This window comes from Mobula hypostoma, chromosome 3, assembly GCF_963921235.1.
Source record: "Mobula hypostoma chromosome 3, sMobHyp1.1, whole genome shotgun sequence".
Taxonomy (NCBI): Eukaryota; Metazoa; Chordata; class Chondrichthyes; order Myliobatiformes; family Myliobatidae; genus Mobula; species Mobula hypostoma.
The window spans coordinates 70,771,021-70,788,426 of NC_086099.1; the positions used below are offsets into that span (position 1 = coordinate 70,771,021).

The following is a 17,406-nucleotide window of genomic DNA, read 5'->3' on the forward strand; positions in this document are numbered from 1 at the left end:
CATGTAGTTCCGTTGTTTAAAAAAAGGATCGAAAAGTAATCCGGGAAATTATAGGCCGGTGAGTTTAACGTCAGTAGTAGGTAAGTTATTGGAGGGAGTACTGAGAGACAGAATCTACAAGCATTTGGATAGACAGGGGCTTATTAGGGAGAGTCAACATGGCTTTGTGTGTGGTAGGTCATGTTTGACCAATCTGTTGGAGTTTTTCGAGGAGGTTACCAGGAAAGTGGATGAAGGGAAGGCAGTGGATATTGTCTACATGGACTTCAGTAAGGCCTTTGACAAGGTCCCGCATGGGAGGTTAGTTAGGAAGATTCAGTTGCTAGGTATACATGGAGAGGTGGTAAATTGGATTGGACATTGGCTCGATGGAAGAAGCCAGAGAGTGGTGGTAGAAAATTGCTTCTCTGAGTGGAGGCCTGTGACTAGTGGTGTGCCACAGGATCAGTGCTGGGTCCATTGTTATTTGTCATCTATATCAATGATCTGGATGATAATGTGGTAAATTGGATCAGCAAGTTTGCTGATGATACAAAGATTGGAGGTGTAGTAGACAGTGAGGAAGGTTTTCAGAGCCTGCAGAGGGATTTGGACCAGCTGGAAAAATGGGCTGAAAAATGGCAGATGGAGTTTAATACTGACAAGTGTGAGGTATTGCACGTTGGAAGGACAAACCAATGTAGAACATACAGGGTTAATGGTAAGGCACTGAGGAGTGCAGTGGAACAGAGGGATCTGGGAATACAGATACAAAATTCCCTAAAAGTGGCGTCACAGGTAGATAGGGTCGTGAAGAGAGCTTTTAGTACATTGGCCTTTATTAATCGTAGTATTGAGTATAAGAGCTGGAATGTTATGATGAGGTTGTATAAGGCATTGGTGAGGCCGAATCTGGAGTATTGTGTTCAGTTTTGGTCACCAAATTACAGGAAGGATATAAATAAGGTTGAAAGAGTGCAGAGAAGGTTTACAAGGATGTTGCCGGGACTTGAGAATCTCAGTTACAGAGAAAGGTTGAATAGGTTAGGACTTTATTCCCTGGAGTGTAGAAGAATGAGGGGAGATTTGATAGAGGTATATAAAATTATGATGGGTATAGATAGAGTGAATGCAAGCAGGCTTTTTCCACTGAGGCAAGGGGAGAAAAAAACCAGAGGACATGGGTTAAGGGTGAAGGGAGAGAAGTTTAAAGGGAACATTAGGGGGGGGCTTCTTCACACAGAGAGTGATGGGAGTATGGAATGAGCTGCCAGACGAGGTGGTAAATGCGGGTTCTTTTTTAACATTTAAGAATAAATTGGACAGATACATGGATGGGAGGTGTATGGAGGGATATGGTCCGTGTGCAGGTCAGTGGGACTAGGCAGAAAATGGTTCGGCACAGCCAAGAAGGGCCAAAGGGCCTGTTTCTGTGCTGTAGTTTCTATGGTTCTATGGTTCTATGGTTCTAAATGTAATATTGATGTTAAGGATGCTATCAGAATGAGCTATTCAAGTGCAAAAAGATTTGTTTGTTTGTTTTATCGACTATACAAAAGCATTTGATAAAGTGAAGCACAATAAGTTATTTGAAATATTACAGAAAACTCTAGATCTAGATTCAAAAGACGTCTGCCTAATCAGAAATCGGTACTGGGAACAAACTGCCACTGTAAGAATAGATGGAGAAGTGAGTCAGTTTAGGAAAATCAAGAGAGGCGTCAGACAAGGGTGTGTTTTGTCCCCTGATTTATTTAATGTGTACAGTGAAACAATATTACAAAAAAATAAGAGGCACCTTGGGAATCAAAGTTGGCGGTGAAAACATCAATAATTTCAGATATGCAGATGACATTGTTTTAATTGCAAGTACGGAGGAAGAACGACAAAACTTACTTGATATAGTTGTTGAAGAAAGTGCAAAAATGGGTCTATCTATCAATTGCAAAAGGACAGAATGTATGGTGATATCCAAAAAGAAGGAGAATCTTATCTGCAGGCTGAGAATAAATGGGGAATACATAAAACAAGTACAGAACTTTTGCTACTTAGGAATCTGGGTGACATCAGCGGCAGGTGTGACTTGGACATCAAAAAAAGAATAGGGATGGCAAAAGACACCTTTGCAAGAATGAAGAGTATACTGACCAATACTAAACTAGGCATGACAACCCGCCTCAGAGTACTGAAATGTTACATTTATCCAGTTATGTTGTATGGCTCAGAATGCTGGACAATATCTAGTAACATGAGGAAACGAATTGTAGTAGCAGAGATGTGGTTTTTGAGGAGGATGCAAAGAACATCATGGACGAAACGAATATCTAATGATGTTATGAACAGAGCAAACACAAAAAGAGAAATAATGTATGAGATCATGAAAAGGCAACGTAACTTCATTGGACATGTCATTAGTAAAGAGGAGTTAGAATGCATGGTAATTATGGGAAAGATTGAAGGGAAGAAAGCAAGAGGAAGACAAAGACAAATGATGATGGAGACAGCAGCCAGAGAACTGGAAATGAGTAGCAATGAATTGATCCACTTGACCCGAAACAGGAGTGTGTGGGCCATGGCAGTCAAAGCTCAAACTGGGCACAGCACCTGATGATGATGATGATGATGTTTATGTTGCTGCATCTATGATAGTACATTGTAGATATAGGTAAATGTTTGTATGTCTATGCACATGTACTTTGTTAGGTACCTGCATGTATGTGAACATGTAGATTTGTGTAGGCACTGGTATATACATATGTGCATCGTTGAAAAAATTACTGCCCTCCCTCATCACCTTGCTCTGATTGATCTTGTCTGTTGCCTATCTACAACACTTCAGTCTTTGTTTGGTCAATGACATGCTCTTTACTGATTGAGTAGCCATATGAGGCTGAGGTTTTCTTCTTGGGAGGATGTCAGAGATCTGAAGCCACTATTTTGAATCACAGGCAATATTTATTTCTGTACCAGCATCTCTAGAAACGGATGTCTGGTCATTATTACGTGTGACTTGTGGGAGCTTGCAAGTCACTAACTTGCTCATTCATTTCCTACATTGCAGCAACACCCTCACTTACAGAATTGACCATGAAATGTTTAAAAAATGTTGCAAAGTGGGCTTTATAAATGTTTGCTTTTATTTAGAACATAGACCATTAGATATAAGGGCTGAAATTGGCCATTCAGCCCATCAAGTCTGCTCCACCATTCCATCATGGTTGATTTATTATCCCACTCAACCCCATTCTCCTCCTTTTTCCCCATAATCTTTGACATCCTTATTAATCAAGAGCCTATCGCCTTTGCTTTAAATGTACTCAGTGATGTGGCATCCACTGTCATCTGTGGGAATGAATTCCACAGATTCACCACCTTCTGGCTAAAGAATTTTTTATCACCTCTGTTCGAATTGGATGCCCCTATATTCTGAGACTGAGCCCTCTGGTCCTAAACTCCCCCACTATAGGAAATATCCTCACCACATCCACTCTAACTAGGCCTTTGAATATTTGATACGTTTCAATAAGATTCTCCCTCATTCTTCTAAACTCCCGTGAGTACAAGCCCAGAGCCATCAAAAGCTCCTCGTATGTTAACTCGTTCATTCCATGGATCATTCTCATGAACCTCCTCTGGACCTACTCCAATGCCAGCACATATTTTCTTAAGTAAGAGGCCCAAAACTCTTCACAATACTCTAAGTTCAGTCTGACCAATGCCTTGTAAAGCCTCTGCTTTATCTTCCAGTTTAAGGTGGAACTGGTGAGGCTCAGCAACTACTTGTTGGTGGCAAATAAAACAAAGTAGACAACTAAATACTTTATTAATTACACTTTTTCTGGTAAGCAATCACTGCAAACAATAGCCTATAACTTCCTTGTTGGAGTTGAGTATTTGAACTGTATGTACAACATGGCATTTTTGTGGAGTGAACTGAAATCTCGAAGGTGCAGGACAGTTGTGGCGCAGCGTGCACGGGCTGAATGTGGCGGTGGGGTTTAGGACAGTGAGTGGGGAATGAACCAGTGTATGACCATTGCTGGAGTAGACTTGGAGGCAACTTGATGTGGTAGAACTGAGGTGAGGTGAGTGGAGTCGAGGCAGAGTCCGGAACTGAGGTTTGATTGATCGAAGTGCCGAACCGCATCAGAAAAGTCGGGTATGGGCTGAATCGAAGCTGAGGGGCTTAGTCTGAAAGTGTATCGAAGCAGCAGAGCCCAGGTCCAGGAGCAAGGATCGACCCAAGCTTTGGATGATTTAAGTCTGGGCCAGATTGCAAAGATCAGGGTGTTGGGGCCAGAGGCAAAGGACAAGCCAGTTCAGCTCACTGCTCCGTGAGGTTTACTCGACTCTAGGCTGTTACCTGCTATTACTGGGCTTCTGAATTGGCTGCAGTAACTTCTGGCTCTGGACTCACTTTCATGACCTTCAGTTCTGAATGCTATTTACTTATTTTTATCCTTTGCACAATTTGTTTTTTTTTCTCTGCACATTAGGTGTTCAATGATCTTCTTTTGTTTTAATGGGTTCTATTGGGTTTCTTTGTTTTGTGGCTGCCTGTAAGGAGATAAATCTCAAGGCTGCGTATATATACTTTGATAATAAATGTACTTTGAACTTTGAACATTATATCCTTGCTCTTGTATTCTAGAGCTCTTGAAATGAATGCTAACATTGCATTTGTCTTCCTTACCACTGACTCAGCCTGCAAAGTCAACCTTTAGGGAATCCTGCACTTGGACTCCCAATTTGCTTTGCAACTCTAATTTTTGAATTTTCTCCCCATTTAGTAAATAGTCTATGCCTTTATTCCCTCTGCCAAAGTGCATGACCATGCACTTCACTACACTATCTTCATCTGCCACTTCTTTGCCCATTTCCCCAATCTACAGTAGGTCCTTCTGTAGACTCCCTGCCTCTTCAAAACTACTTGTCCCTCAACCTACAGTATATTCGTATCATCCACAAACCTGGCCACAAAACCATCATTCCTTCATTCGGATCATTGAATATAACATGAAAAGAAGTGGTCCCAACACCGATCCGCACAACACACTGGTCACTGGCCGTCAAACAGGAAAGGCCCCCCCTTATTCCATCTCTTTGCCTCTTGCCAGTCAGCCAATCTTGTATCCATGCTAGTATTTTTCCAGTAATACCATTGGCTCTTATCTTGTTCAGCAACCTCATGTGTGGTATCTTGTCAAAGACCTTCTTAAAATCCTAACAAACAACATCTACTTACTCTGCTTTGTCTATCCTGCCTATTATTTCCTCTAAGAATTCCAGCAAATTTGACAGGCAAGATTTCCCCTTAAGATTTTGGCCTATTTTATCATGTGACTCCAAGTGCCACAAAACCTCATTCTTAATAATAAAATCCAACACCTTTCCAACCACTGGAGTCAGCTAAATGGCTTATAATTTCATTTCTTCTCCCTCCATCTGGTCTAGGTGACTTATCTACTTTCAGCTTCCAAATCATCTTCTCCTTGATACCAGCAACAACAATTATTTCTGCCCCCAGACACTCTTGCATTTCTGGAATTCTGCCAGAGTCTTCCACAGTGAAAATTGAAGTATGTCTGCCATTTTTTGTTTGCCATTACTACTTCTCCAGCATCATTTTCCAGTGGTCCACTCTCATCCCTCTTTTACTCTATATATCTGACAGAACTTTTTGTATCCTCTTTTATATTATTGACTAGCTTATCTGCATATTTGATGAAAGTTATGGCCTACAAATTACATCAGGAGATAGAAAATGCATACCAAAAGGGCACTATTACAGATAGTCATGGGGGATTTCAATATGCAGGTAGATTGGGATAATCAGTTTGGTGCTGGATTCTGAGAGGGGAAATTTATAGAAAGCCTATGAGATGGCTTTTTATAGCATCTCATGGATGAACCCACTAGGGGATCAACTGCAATGAATCAGAATTGATTAGAGAGCGTAAGGCAAAGGAAACACTAGCAGCCAGTGATTGTAATATGATAGAATGCATCTTCCAATTTGAGAAGGAGAAGCTAAAGTCAGATGTGTTTGTCAGTACCTCCAGTTGAACTTTGACTTTTTTTTTGTTTTCCCCCTAGCCGTCAGTCTGTGGTTTTGTATTGCCATGTGCTCTTCTTTGTTTTCATGCCCCATGTGATCCTGTCCGCGCTCCTGCTCTACTCCGGCCCCTGTATTACTGAGTACTCTGTCTCTCACCTGTTTCTCATTATTACCTGTTTTGCTGCCACTTCTGTCTCATTGTGCTCCACCTATCATCTGCCTCTCTGTTTATTGCTCAGTGTATTTCAGTCCTGTGTTTTCACCTGTTTGTTGCCAGATTGTGCCAGTGAGTTTTCCTGAGCCTTTCCAGCATTTGTATCTGACCTCTGTCTGAATATTGACTCTGCCTGTTTCCTGATTCTGGTTTTTGGATTTCTCTGGAATTTTTGATCTCCTGCTGAACTTTGGTGCTGATTTTGTTGCCCCTGTGGGTTTGCTACTCAGTAAATATCACAGTGTGCACAGTACTTGGTCTGCGATTGGGTCTCTGCTTTAGTGTCCTGACAGTATTACAGTGGAATAAAGGGAATTATAGAGGCATGAGAGAGGATCTGTCCAAAGTTAATTGGAAGGGAACTCTGGTAGGGATAACAGCAGAGCAGCAATGGCTGGAGTTTCTGGGAGCAATTTGGAAGGTGCAGGTAAGGTACATCATAAAAAAAGTTGTATTCTAAAGGCAGGATGACATAGCTGTGAGAAGTCAAAGCTGACATAAAAGCCAAAGTGAGGGTATGTAACAGAGCAAAAATTAGTGGGAATTTTGTGGATTGGGAAGCTTATATAAAAAAAACTAACAGAAGGCAACTTAAAAAGTCATAAAGAAGAAATACAAAGGCAAGCTCTCAAATAATATCAAAGAGGATACCAAAAGTTTCTTCAGATATATAACATATAAAAGAGAGGTGAGAATAGATATCGGACTCTTGGAAAATGATGCAGGATGAATTGGTAATGAGGGACAAGGAAATGGCAATCAAACTGAATAAGTATATTGCTTCAGTCTTCACTCTTGAAATATGCCGGAAGTTCGAGAGTGTCAGGGAGCAGAGGTGAGTGAAGTTGCCACTACTAGGGAGAAGGTGTTTGTGAAACTGAAAGGTCTGATGCTAGATCTGTCACCTGGATCAGATGCCTATACCCCAGATTTCTGAAGGAGGTAGCTGAAGAGATCATGGAGGCATTAGTAATGATCTTTCTAGAATCACTAGATTCTGGGCATGGTTCTGGAGGACTGGAAAATTGTAAATGTCACTCCACTCTTCAAGAAGGGAGTGAGGCAGAAGAAAAGAAATTATAAGCCAGTTAATCTGACCTCAGTGGTTGGGAAGAAATTGGAGTCAATTGTTAAGGACGTGGTTTCAGAGTTCTTGGAAGCACATGATAAAATAAGCTGAAGTCAGCATGGTTTCCTTCAGGGAAAATCTTGCCTGAGAATTCTGTTGGAATTCTTTGAGGAAATTGACAAGCAGGATAAACAAAGGAGAATTAGTGGATGTTGTGTACTTGGATTTTCAGAAGTTCTTTGACAAGGTGCCGCACTTGAGGCTGCCTGACAAGTTAAGAGTCCATGGTATTACAGGAAAGATGCTAGCATGGATAGAGTATTGGCTGATTGGCAGGAAGCAAAGAGTGGGAACAAAGGGAGACTTTCTAGTTGGCTGACAGTGATTAATGTTTCACAGGGGTCTGTCTTGGGACTGCTTTTTACGATATGTCAATGATTTGGATTATGGAATTGATGGTTTTGTGGCCAACTATGCAGATGCTACAAAGGTAGGTGGAGGAACAGATAGTGTTGAGGAAGCAGAGAGGCTACAGAAGGATTTAGACAGATTAGGAGAATGGGTAAAGAGGTGGAAAATGAAATACAGATTTGGGAAGTGTATGGTCATGCACTTTGGTTAAATTTCAAAGTACGTATACTGTACAGAACTGAGATTCATCTTCTCCAGACAGCCATGAAAACTATGGAAGCCATTCAAACAAAAAGTCCACCCTCCCACATGCAAAACAAAAACAAATCGCACAAACGGCAACAGGAACATTAACCAACACCCAGTGCAAAAAGACCCCAAAGAAACCGCACTAATGGCAACAAGAAAGAATGAGCGAAAACACAGAATATAAAAACACAAGATAGAAAGAGTCCAATCCAATCCTTAAACCACAGACCCAGAACTTCAGTAGCAACTTCCGACAGCATCAAGGAGGAGAGAGAGAAAAAGATTATTCAAATGTAGGGCCTTCCAGCGGGAGCAGTGAGCAAGAGGGAGAGAGAGAGAGCAATCAAATGTAGGGGCTTTCCCTCGGGAGCAGTGAGGTGGAGAGCGAGAGAGACCATCACATGCAGTCATTTTCCTCCAGCAGCAATGACTGAGAATCTGGTAGACGACACTGAACGCTCGGTCACCTCCCATGGTCACTTTGATGTTTCAATCTTCTTCAACAGTGAGAAATGGAGTCAATCATGAGCTGGCACCCCATCTCTAAGCTTCCAGGCCTCGAGGCTGCTCACCTCCTGGAACCTCCTCAGAGACAGCAAAGCACCAGAATGCTCAATCAGCCCAAAAAAATAGCATTAAACTGTAGATCACAGGCTCTAACAGTACAAAAGCCACATTGAAAAGAAAAGGAAGACATAAAAGAACTAAAACAAACAGTTTCATGGACTATCTGGATGATATCGCCTGAGGTAGCGTTGTTCATTGGCACCTTCTTGACCAGAGTTTGGTTGAAGAAATAAAAGCATAGACTATTTTCTAAATGGAGAGAAATTTGGAAAAAGATGAGGTGCAAAGGGACTTGTTGTCATCCTCATGCAGGATTCCCTAAAGGTTAATTTGCAGGTTGAGTCTGTGGTGAGGAAGGCAAATGCAATGTTAACATTCATATTGAGAAGATTAGAATATAAAGGCAAGGATGTAATGTTAAGACTTTATAAAGCACTGTGAGGCCTCACGGAGTATTGTGAACTGTTTTGGGCCCCTTACCTAAGAAAGAATATGCTGACATAAGAGAGGGTTCAAAGGAGATTCATGAAAATAATTCTGGGATTGAAAGGCTTATCATATTAGGAGTGTTTGATGGCTCTAGGCCTGTACTCACTGCAATTCAGAAGAGTGAGGGAGGATCTCATTGAAACGAGATGAATGTGTAAAGGCCTTGATAGAGTGGATGTGGAGAGGATGTTTCCTGTGATCAGAGGACACAGCCTCAGAATAGGGGAGGAAATGAGGAGGAAGTTCTTTAGCCATCAAATGGTGGATCTGTGGAATTTGTTGCCACAGGTGGTTGTGGAGGCCGAGACAATGGGTATATTTAAGGCAGGAATTGATAGATTCTTGATTAGTCAAGGCATAAAAGGATATGGGGAGAAGACAGGTGACTGAGGCTGAGAGGGAAATGGATCAGCCATGATGAAATGGTGGAGCAGACTCAATGGGCCAAATGGTCTAATTCTGCTTCTATATCTTATGGTCTTATTTAATCTTTGCTCTCTTGATGGCTTTTTTAGTTGTTTTCTGTTGGTTTTTAAAAGTTTCCCAATCCTCTATCTTCCCACTAATTGTTATTATATTGTATGTCCTCTCCTTTGCTCGCTTGCTGTCTTTGATTTAATTTGTCAGCCAAGGTTGCCTTATCATCCCTTTAGAATATTTCTTCATTTTTTGTATGTATCTTTCCTGCTCCTTCCAAATTGCTCCCAGAAATTCCTGCCATTACTGTTCTGCCGTCATCCCTGCTAGTGTCCCCTTCCAATCAACTTTGGTCAGCTGTTCTCTCATACCTCTGTAATTCCCTTTACTTCACTGTAATACTGTTACATCTGATTTTAGCTTCTCCTTCTCTACTGCAGGGTGAATTCTATCATATATTGATTCCTGCCTCCTAAGGGTTCCTTTACCTTAACTCCTTCATCAAAACACTCAATTTAGAATTGTTGTTCCCCTAATGGGCAATTTAATTTGGGTGTTCAGAAGCTGTGGAGGACCTGTTAATGTGCAGTCACTGTTGTAATGCAGAAAATACACACAGTAAAGTCTCACAAAGAATAATGAGATAAGGATGACTTAACCTGACTAGATGATGATATTATATTAATAAATATTGGCCAGGTGTTCATGTCAGATAAATAACTGTTGGCATATATGCATCCCTGATATGTCTACATGATGCCTCCTTATGTTTGTCATAACCCGGGGAAGTAGTGTGGATAAGCTCCCACGACCTATTAAACACTCCCAATGGCATTCATCTCAAATAGCCTCTGATAACCAAGTCGAGCTCTTGACCTTCACATGTGACTTAGTTATTAAGCTTGCTGGAACCATTTCTACTGACAGAAGGGACAAAAGTGGATTACTGTCGCCTGAAAGCCAGTTGCTTCAGACAGGTGGGACTTGTCAACTGTGGCTGGGAGCTCATTTGTACAAGGAAAACTCTCAGCTCAAACTTCCACTGTCTTGTGGCTATACTCACCCATAGGGAAGGCTTCAGAAGTAAACCCCGAGGAAAAATCTAGAGGTGAAGTCACTAAGGCAGTCGTATGTTGAACTTAACACTGATTGATAACTCCTGCAACATTGCTGGTGCAAACTGTATTGGTCTCTGCTGTTCCTTTGGATTCATGAGCTACCGTGGCTGCAGCATGGGCAACATCTTGCTCTCCATATAGTCCTGCCCTAGCTTGTGAACTGGTTTGGGTATCACATCGACAGCTAGGACCTACACAGGGCCTCAATTGGCTAGAGCCCTGCAGAAACCTCTTCTTTTCTCTTTGAGCCATTACAGTGACATGTTGTTTGAAAAATGACACCTCCAGGAAAAGAGAAACATTGGCATATTTCCCATATATGCCCACGCTGGCACAGATACCTATTATCAAAATGCGAATAACATTCAAATAAAGTGAAGCCCCAATAAGCTAATGGGGCTGGTGACAAAGATTCTCAGTAAATGCAGTCCCACAACTAAAAAAAGTCAGCTGGTTAGAAATGGTCAGCCAGCAGGCAGGGCTTGAAGAGAGAAACATAACATTAATAAACAGGTCAAAGACCTTTCACAAGTTGCCATATTGTGCCTTCAAAATTTTGGCAGAATCTCCATTGCAACCTTAAAATATCTAACGTGATATTTCTTGCTTGCAAATCATTTACTTTATTTTATAACATAATTTAATTACAATGCAATTCTCCTCACCTGAACTGGTACCATGTGTGCAAGTATTGAATCTACTGCAATCTGCTTCTAATTTAAAATTAGTGTTTCCAAAGTTGAGTCATACAATGATTATCTATCTCTCTAGAATTCCATAAATAAGTAAATTTAACAGTGGTCTTGAAAAAAATATATTCCATTATGCTCATATTTCCACATATTGAACTTATTAAAAATCTGATGATTGTTACACATGGAGCAAAACAGTTGCAGAAGAATTAAGCAGAAAAGAAATGACAATGCAAAATAAAGTATCACCCGGAGGTAAAATTTTACTTGCCTGTGCACAGAGTGATTAAAAGGGCATAGCACCACTGCTGGCAGGTGCTCGTTCAGCTTAAGTTGTCAGCAAGGGTTGTCTTTTTATACCTTGAGCAACACCTGGCAACCTCAAGTACTGGGCGTGTATTAGCAGGACCATTGCTCGCTGTCGATTTGCAGTCCCGCCCCTCAGTGTTTATAGTCGAAGTGAACCTGATATGTCTCTTGCAGTTTGTCTTCTAAATTACACACTTTTGGTTACTGAAATGACTGGTGGAATAATAAATGAAAGAAAAATTCCTTCGAAACTTCATCCCGAGAGTGCTATACCATGCATGTGTAGTTTGGACACAAAGCACGTTAATGCTTTAAGGGCTGGCCTTGGGGTGTTTGCAGTTGCATCAGTGTAAAACATCAAACGGTTACTTAAAGAATGGTTCTGATCTGTTTCATGACTACATGATCAAAGGTGCATATGCAGTACTGTATTCTCTTCTGCTACCCTCACCATTCAGGGTGGAATGATGTCAGAGAAGGCCATGAAATTAGAGTATTAGAAAATAAAAGGTCTGTGACTAGTGGTGTGCACAGGGATATATGCTGGGTCTGTTGTTTACCATTGATATTATCTACATATTTGAATGATAACGTCGTAAACTGGATTGGCATGCTTGCGGATGACACCAAGATTGGGGACGTTGTGGTCAGCGAGGAAGGCTATCAAAACTTGGAGTAGGATCTGAAGCAGCTACAAAAATGGGCTGAAACATGGCAGATTGAATTTAATGCAGACAACTGTGAGGTGTTGCACTTTGAGAGGACAAAATAGGGTAGGACTTATACAGTGAACCATATGGCTCAGAGGAGTGCAGTAGAACAACGAGATCTGGGAATACAGATTCAAGTTTCAAGATTGTTTCATTCATGTCACTTCCAGCACACAAGTGTAATGTTATTCCATTATTCAAGAAGGGAACCAGAGATAATCTTGGAAATTATATACTGGTGAGTCTCACATCAGTAGTAGGGCAGCTGCAGGATAGAGTTCTGAGGGATAAGAATTATCAGCATTTGGAAAACCATGGCCTAATCAGGGAGAGCCAGCATAGCTTTGTTCAGGGCAAGTCATATCTTACTAACTTGAGTTTTTTGACAAGGAAGATTGATGAAGGTGGAGGTATGGGTGTTGTCTACGTGAATTTTAGTAAGGCATTTGACAAGGTCTCTCATGGGAGGCTCATCCAGAATGAACTTGAGTTATTTTCTCTGGAGCAGTGGAGGCTGAGGGGAGATCTGATAGAGGTTTATAAGATTATGAGAGGCAGAGATAAAGTAGACAGACAGTACCTTTTTCTCGGGTTTGGAATTTCTAATACCAGAGGGCATGCATTTAAGGCGAGAGAGGGTAAATTCAACGGAGCTGTGAGAGGCAGGTTTTTTACACAGAGAGTCAAGGGTGCCTGGAATATGCTACCTGAGCTGGTGGAAGAGGAAGTTGCATCAGGGACTTTAAAGAGACATTTAGATTGGCACATGAAAGTGAGAAAAATGGGAGGATGGAGGTCTAGTGTAAGCAGAAGAGCTTAGTCATTTAGTTAGCCATTTGATTAATAATTTAATTGGTTTGGTACAAGATTATGGGCAGAAGGGCATGTTTCTGTGCTGTTCTGTTCTATGCTCTATGAGAATGAAATAATTGTTACTGCGGATCTGATGCACCCAGACACACACACACACACACACACACACACACACACAATAATATAAAAACACAATAAATAAAAATACTTGAGAAAGCTTATATATATATATAAAGTTTGTATATGCATTAAGTGATGTTAGGTACAGCTGTGTCTGTACATAAGGTAACTCATACAGGAAATGTTAAAGTGGTGGTGGTGATGGGTGTGGAGGGTTGGGTTAGTGGTTGGAGGTGTTGCTCAGCCTTACTGCTTGGGTCTGGTGGTCCCGTCGTAGCCTCCTCATTGATGGGAGTGGGACAAACAGTCCATGAGCAGGATGGGTGGGATTTTTCATGATATTGCTGTCCTTTATCGGGCACCTTGATGGCCGGTGGGCTGGGGCAGATGCTGCTTTGGGCAGTCTTGACTACCCATTGTAAAGTCTTCCTGTGCAGTTTCTGTACCGTGCAGCATGTTAGGGTGCTCGCTGTTGCGTATCTGTGGGAGGTTGCCTTCCACATCAGCCACAGCAGATGACAAACCTCGACCTTCGATATTGAGGCGGGCAGTCATAGGAGAAGATGAGCTGCCTGCCCTAATGGAAACAGACGACAAGATGACAGCCCAGTGTCCCACCAACCCAATCCCCAGGCCGCGGACAGATACTGTACTGATTCGTGGAGAATGCAGCAGTAGCCGGGAGGCACACAGCCCATCTTTAAGAAAAAAGCTGAAATTAACATGCTAATTAATTAGGTGCTGCCCGGCACGTAATTGTCGGCCCAGATCAGAGACAACGCAATCGGAAATCGGCACTGATCTGGGCCGACAATTACGTGTCGGGCGGCACCTAATTAATTAGCATGTTTATTTCGGCTTTTTTTCTTAAAGATGTGCTGTGTGCCTCCCGGCTACCGTTGGACCCCTGCGTGCCTCGCAGTAATGTATCGCTCGGCGGCCTGGAGGGTGGGGGCCTCTGCACCACCCAAACTCTGAAAACTCGGCCTTACACACCATCATCAGTGTGCTCGGCGCTGCCTTCTCGATTCCCGTAAGTGATACTACACTGTACATACAACACACATCAAAGTTGCTGGTGAACGCAGCAGGCCAGGCAGCATCTGTAGGAAGAGGTGCAGTCGACATTTCAGGCCGAGACCCTTCATCAGGACTAACTGAAGGAAGAGTGAGTAAGGGGTTTGAAAGTTGGAGAGGGAGGGGGAGATCCAAAATGATAGGAGAAGACAGGAGGGGGAGGGATAGAGCCAAGAGCTGGACAGGTGATTGGCAAAAGGGATACGAGAGGATCATGGGACAGGAGGTCCGGAAAGAAAGACGGGGGGGGGGGACCCAGAGGATGGGCAAGAGGTATATTCAGAGGGACAGAGGGAGAAAAAGGAGAGTGAGAGAAAGAATGTGTGCATAAAAATAAGTAACAGATGGGGTACGAGGGGGAGGTGGGGCCTAGCGGAAGTTAGAGAAGTCAATGTTCATGCCATGTGAGATTTTCTGCCGATGGCACTTGCGTGAGATTTTCGCTACGGAGAATAGTTCAGGCAATGATTGTGGAAAAGTATTTCTACTTTATACAGGCTGTGTATTTATCATATCATTCCTGCTTTTACTATATGTTACTGTTATTTTAGGTTTTATGTGTTATTCGGCATGATTTGGTAGGTTATTTTTGGGTCTGCGAACACTCACAAAATTTTCCCATGTAAATAAATGGTAATTGTTTCTTCACTTTACGACATTTCGGCTTACGAACCGTTTCATAGGAACACTCTACCTTTGGATGGCGGGGGAATCCTGTACTTAAGAAAATTTGGATAAGCACATGGATGGGCTATGGTCCAGGTGTAGGTTAATGGGAATAGACAGAATAACAGTTCGGCATCGACTTGATGGGCCGAAGGGCCTGTTTCTGTGCCATAGTGCTCTATGACTCTATGACTCCAGCTACTTTTCTACGCCACTTCCGAATCACCCTCAATTATCCAATCTTTCAAAATTTCTTTGCCTCTCTTTGAACACATTTGATGATCTAGCCTCTACAACCCTCCAAAGTAGAGAATTCCAGAGATTCACTGCTTTCTGTAAGAAGAGATTTCCGTGCAACTATTTGTAGGTGGCTTCCTTCTTAACTTGTAGCTGATGGACAAACGCTCAATATCTGTCTTGTTGTGCTTCTTTTATGTTTCAGTAAGATCATTCCTCATTCTTCTAATTCTTCTAATTCCAATGAGTACAGATCTAAGTTCTTTAGCCATTCATCCTAAGAATTAGCTTAATAGATCTATTCTGGACTGCTTCCAATGGATATATCCTTTCTTCATTAAGAGGGCCACAAATATGCAAGATACTCCAGTGGAGCTTCACCAACCTCTGCATAATTTTAACAGTGCTTAGCTATTTCTAAACTCTAACCGTTTGCATTAAAGCCCAATATACTATTGGCTTTTTTAATTCCCTGTGTAAATGCATGCTATTTTTTGCTCAAGAACATCAACAACACTTTGCACTCGCTCTCTCACCACTTGGATATTAGTCTGCCTTTTGATCTTCTTACCAAAGGGAGTGACCCACACTGGTCTACATTGAACTCCATTGGTCAAGTGTTTTCCCATTCACACAATCTATCTATATCCTGTGGCTGAATCTAAATACATTCATCACAGCTTGTCCTTCTGCCTATTTTTGTCCATTCGTATGGTCGAAGCACAGAGACTTTGGGCAAACACTCCCATGTCTATAACTTGGGAACCTCAACTTAAAAAGGGCAATTACTTAAATAGATAGAATTGCCTAGAGTGAAATGGGATGCATGGATCAGTTGATGAGCAGTTGCAGGTAGCTAAGCAGCTAGTTCATAATGCAAAGCAAAATTTTATCCCAGTTGAGGGTTGCCACAGTAGCACAGCAGGAGTTTGACGCTATTACAACTTGGGGTGTAGGTGTTCGAAGTTCAATTCCGACGCTGTCTGTAAGGAGTTTGTACATTGCCCCCGTGACTGCACTGGATTTCCTTCTGGTGCTCCAGTTTCCTCCCACAGAACGAAGACATCCTGGTTAGCAGGGAATTGGTCATTGTAAGTTGTCCTGTGTTGAAATACATGGGCTGCTGGGCAGCACGACTCATTGGGCAGGAAGGACTGTAGCTTGGTATAAATAAATTAAAATGAAACCATGTGAGAGATAAAACATCTACAGTTAATAAAGGAAGTCAAGGAAAATATTCTCTGCTGCCCTCTGAATCTTCGACCATGTGCTCACCCAAACTCCCTACCACAGCCACATATCCTTTCTGGGAGCTTCAGTTCACTGCCATCTTGTGCCAGCCTTTGACCTTTCCCACCCATCTGGCTTCACCAGCAAGCCTCCTACCCCTCCCCCCACCTTTTCATTCTGGCAACTGTGGTGATATCACATGTAATGATGTGCCAGTACGTGACTGGACAGAGCACTGAGCGTGCACAGAGATGTCATAATGTTCCAGCACATGGCTTGGTAAAGACGTGTTTGTTTATTACTGTAAATAAAAGTTCTCTAATTCTTCCAGAATATGATTCTTTACTATTAACCCACGGTATGTTTAAACAGAAGTAACAAAACATGGTGTCTGAAGTGGTTCTGGGAGAATAATACGGGGGCGTCGAGAATCGAGAATCGAAGATAATCAGAAAAAAAGAAGAAAGTTTGAACTGTAAATGGTAAAATGGAAGGTTTACAACCTCCACCAAAACTCCAGCTGACTGGGAATGTAGCTGACAATTGGAGGATGTTCAAGCAACAGTTTGAACTGTATTTATTGGTGATCGATTATGAAGAAAAATCATAAAAAACCAAAGCTGCACTTCTGCTCCATTTAACTGGGAATGTCACAGTAGAGGTATATAACAATTTTGTCCTTGAAGATGGAGATAATTTCAATTTAAAGTCGATAATGGACAGATTTGAAGTTTTTTGTATACCTAAGCATAATTACTTATGAGCGATATAAATTCTTCACGTGTGCAGAGAGCTGCTGAAACAATTGATCAGTATGTTACTGAGTTAAGAAGGCATAGTAGAACATGCGAGTTTGGATTGCTCACGGACTCTCTCATTAAAGATAGAATAGTTTGTGGCATTCAAGATAATGCTCTGAGAGAAAGGCTGTTGAGAGAGTGAGATTTAAATTTTGAAAAAGCTTTGGTGCTCTGCAAAACT

General features: G+C 41.9%; 1 protein-coding gene across 1 annotated transcript in view; it reads right to left on the minus strand.

Moving 5' to 3' along the window:
- The window catches only part of LOC134344078 (Krueppel-like factor 3), a 142,043-nt gene extending 130,466 nt beyond the window's left edge, over nt 1-11,577 (minus strand). The window contains exon 1 of the mRNA XM_063043299.1: nt 11,535-11,577. The gene's annotated coding sequence lies outside the window, so the exon portion shown is untranslated. The remainder of the gene's footprint in view (nt 1-11,534) is intronic.
- Between the last annotated feature and the right edge of the window lie 5,829 nt (nt 11,578-17,406).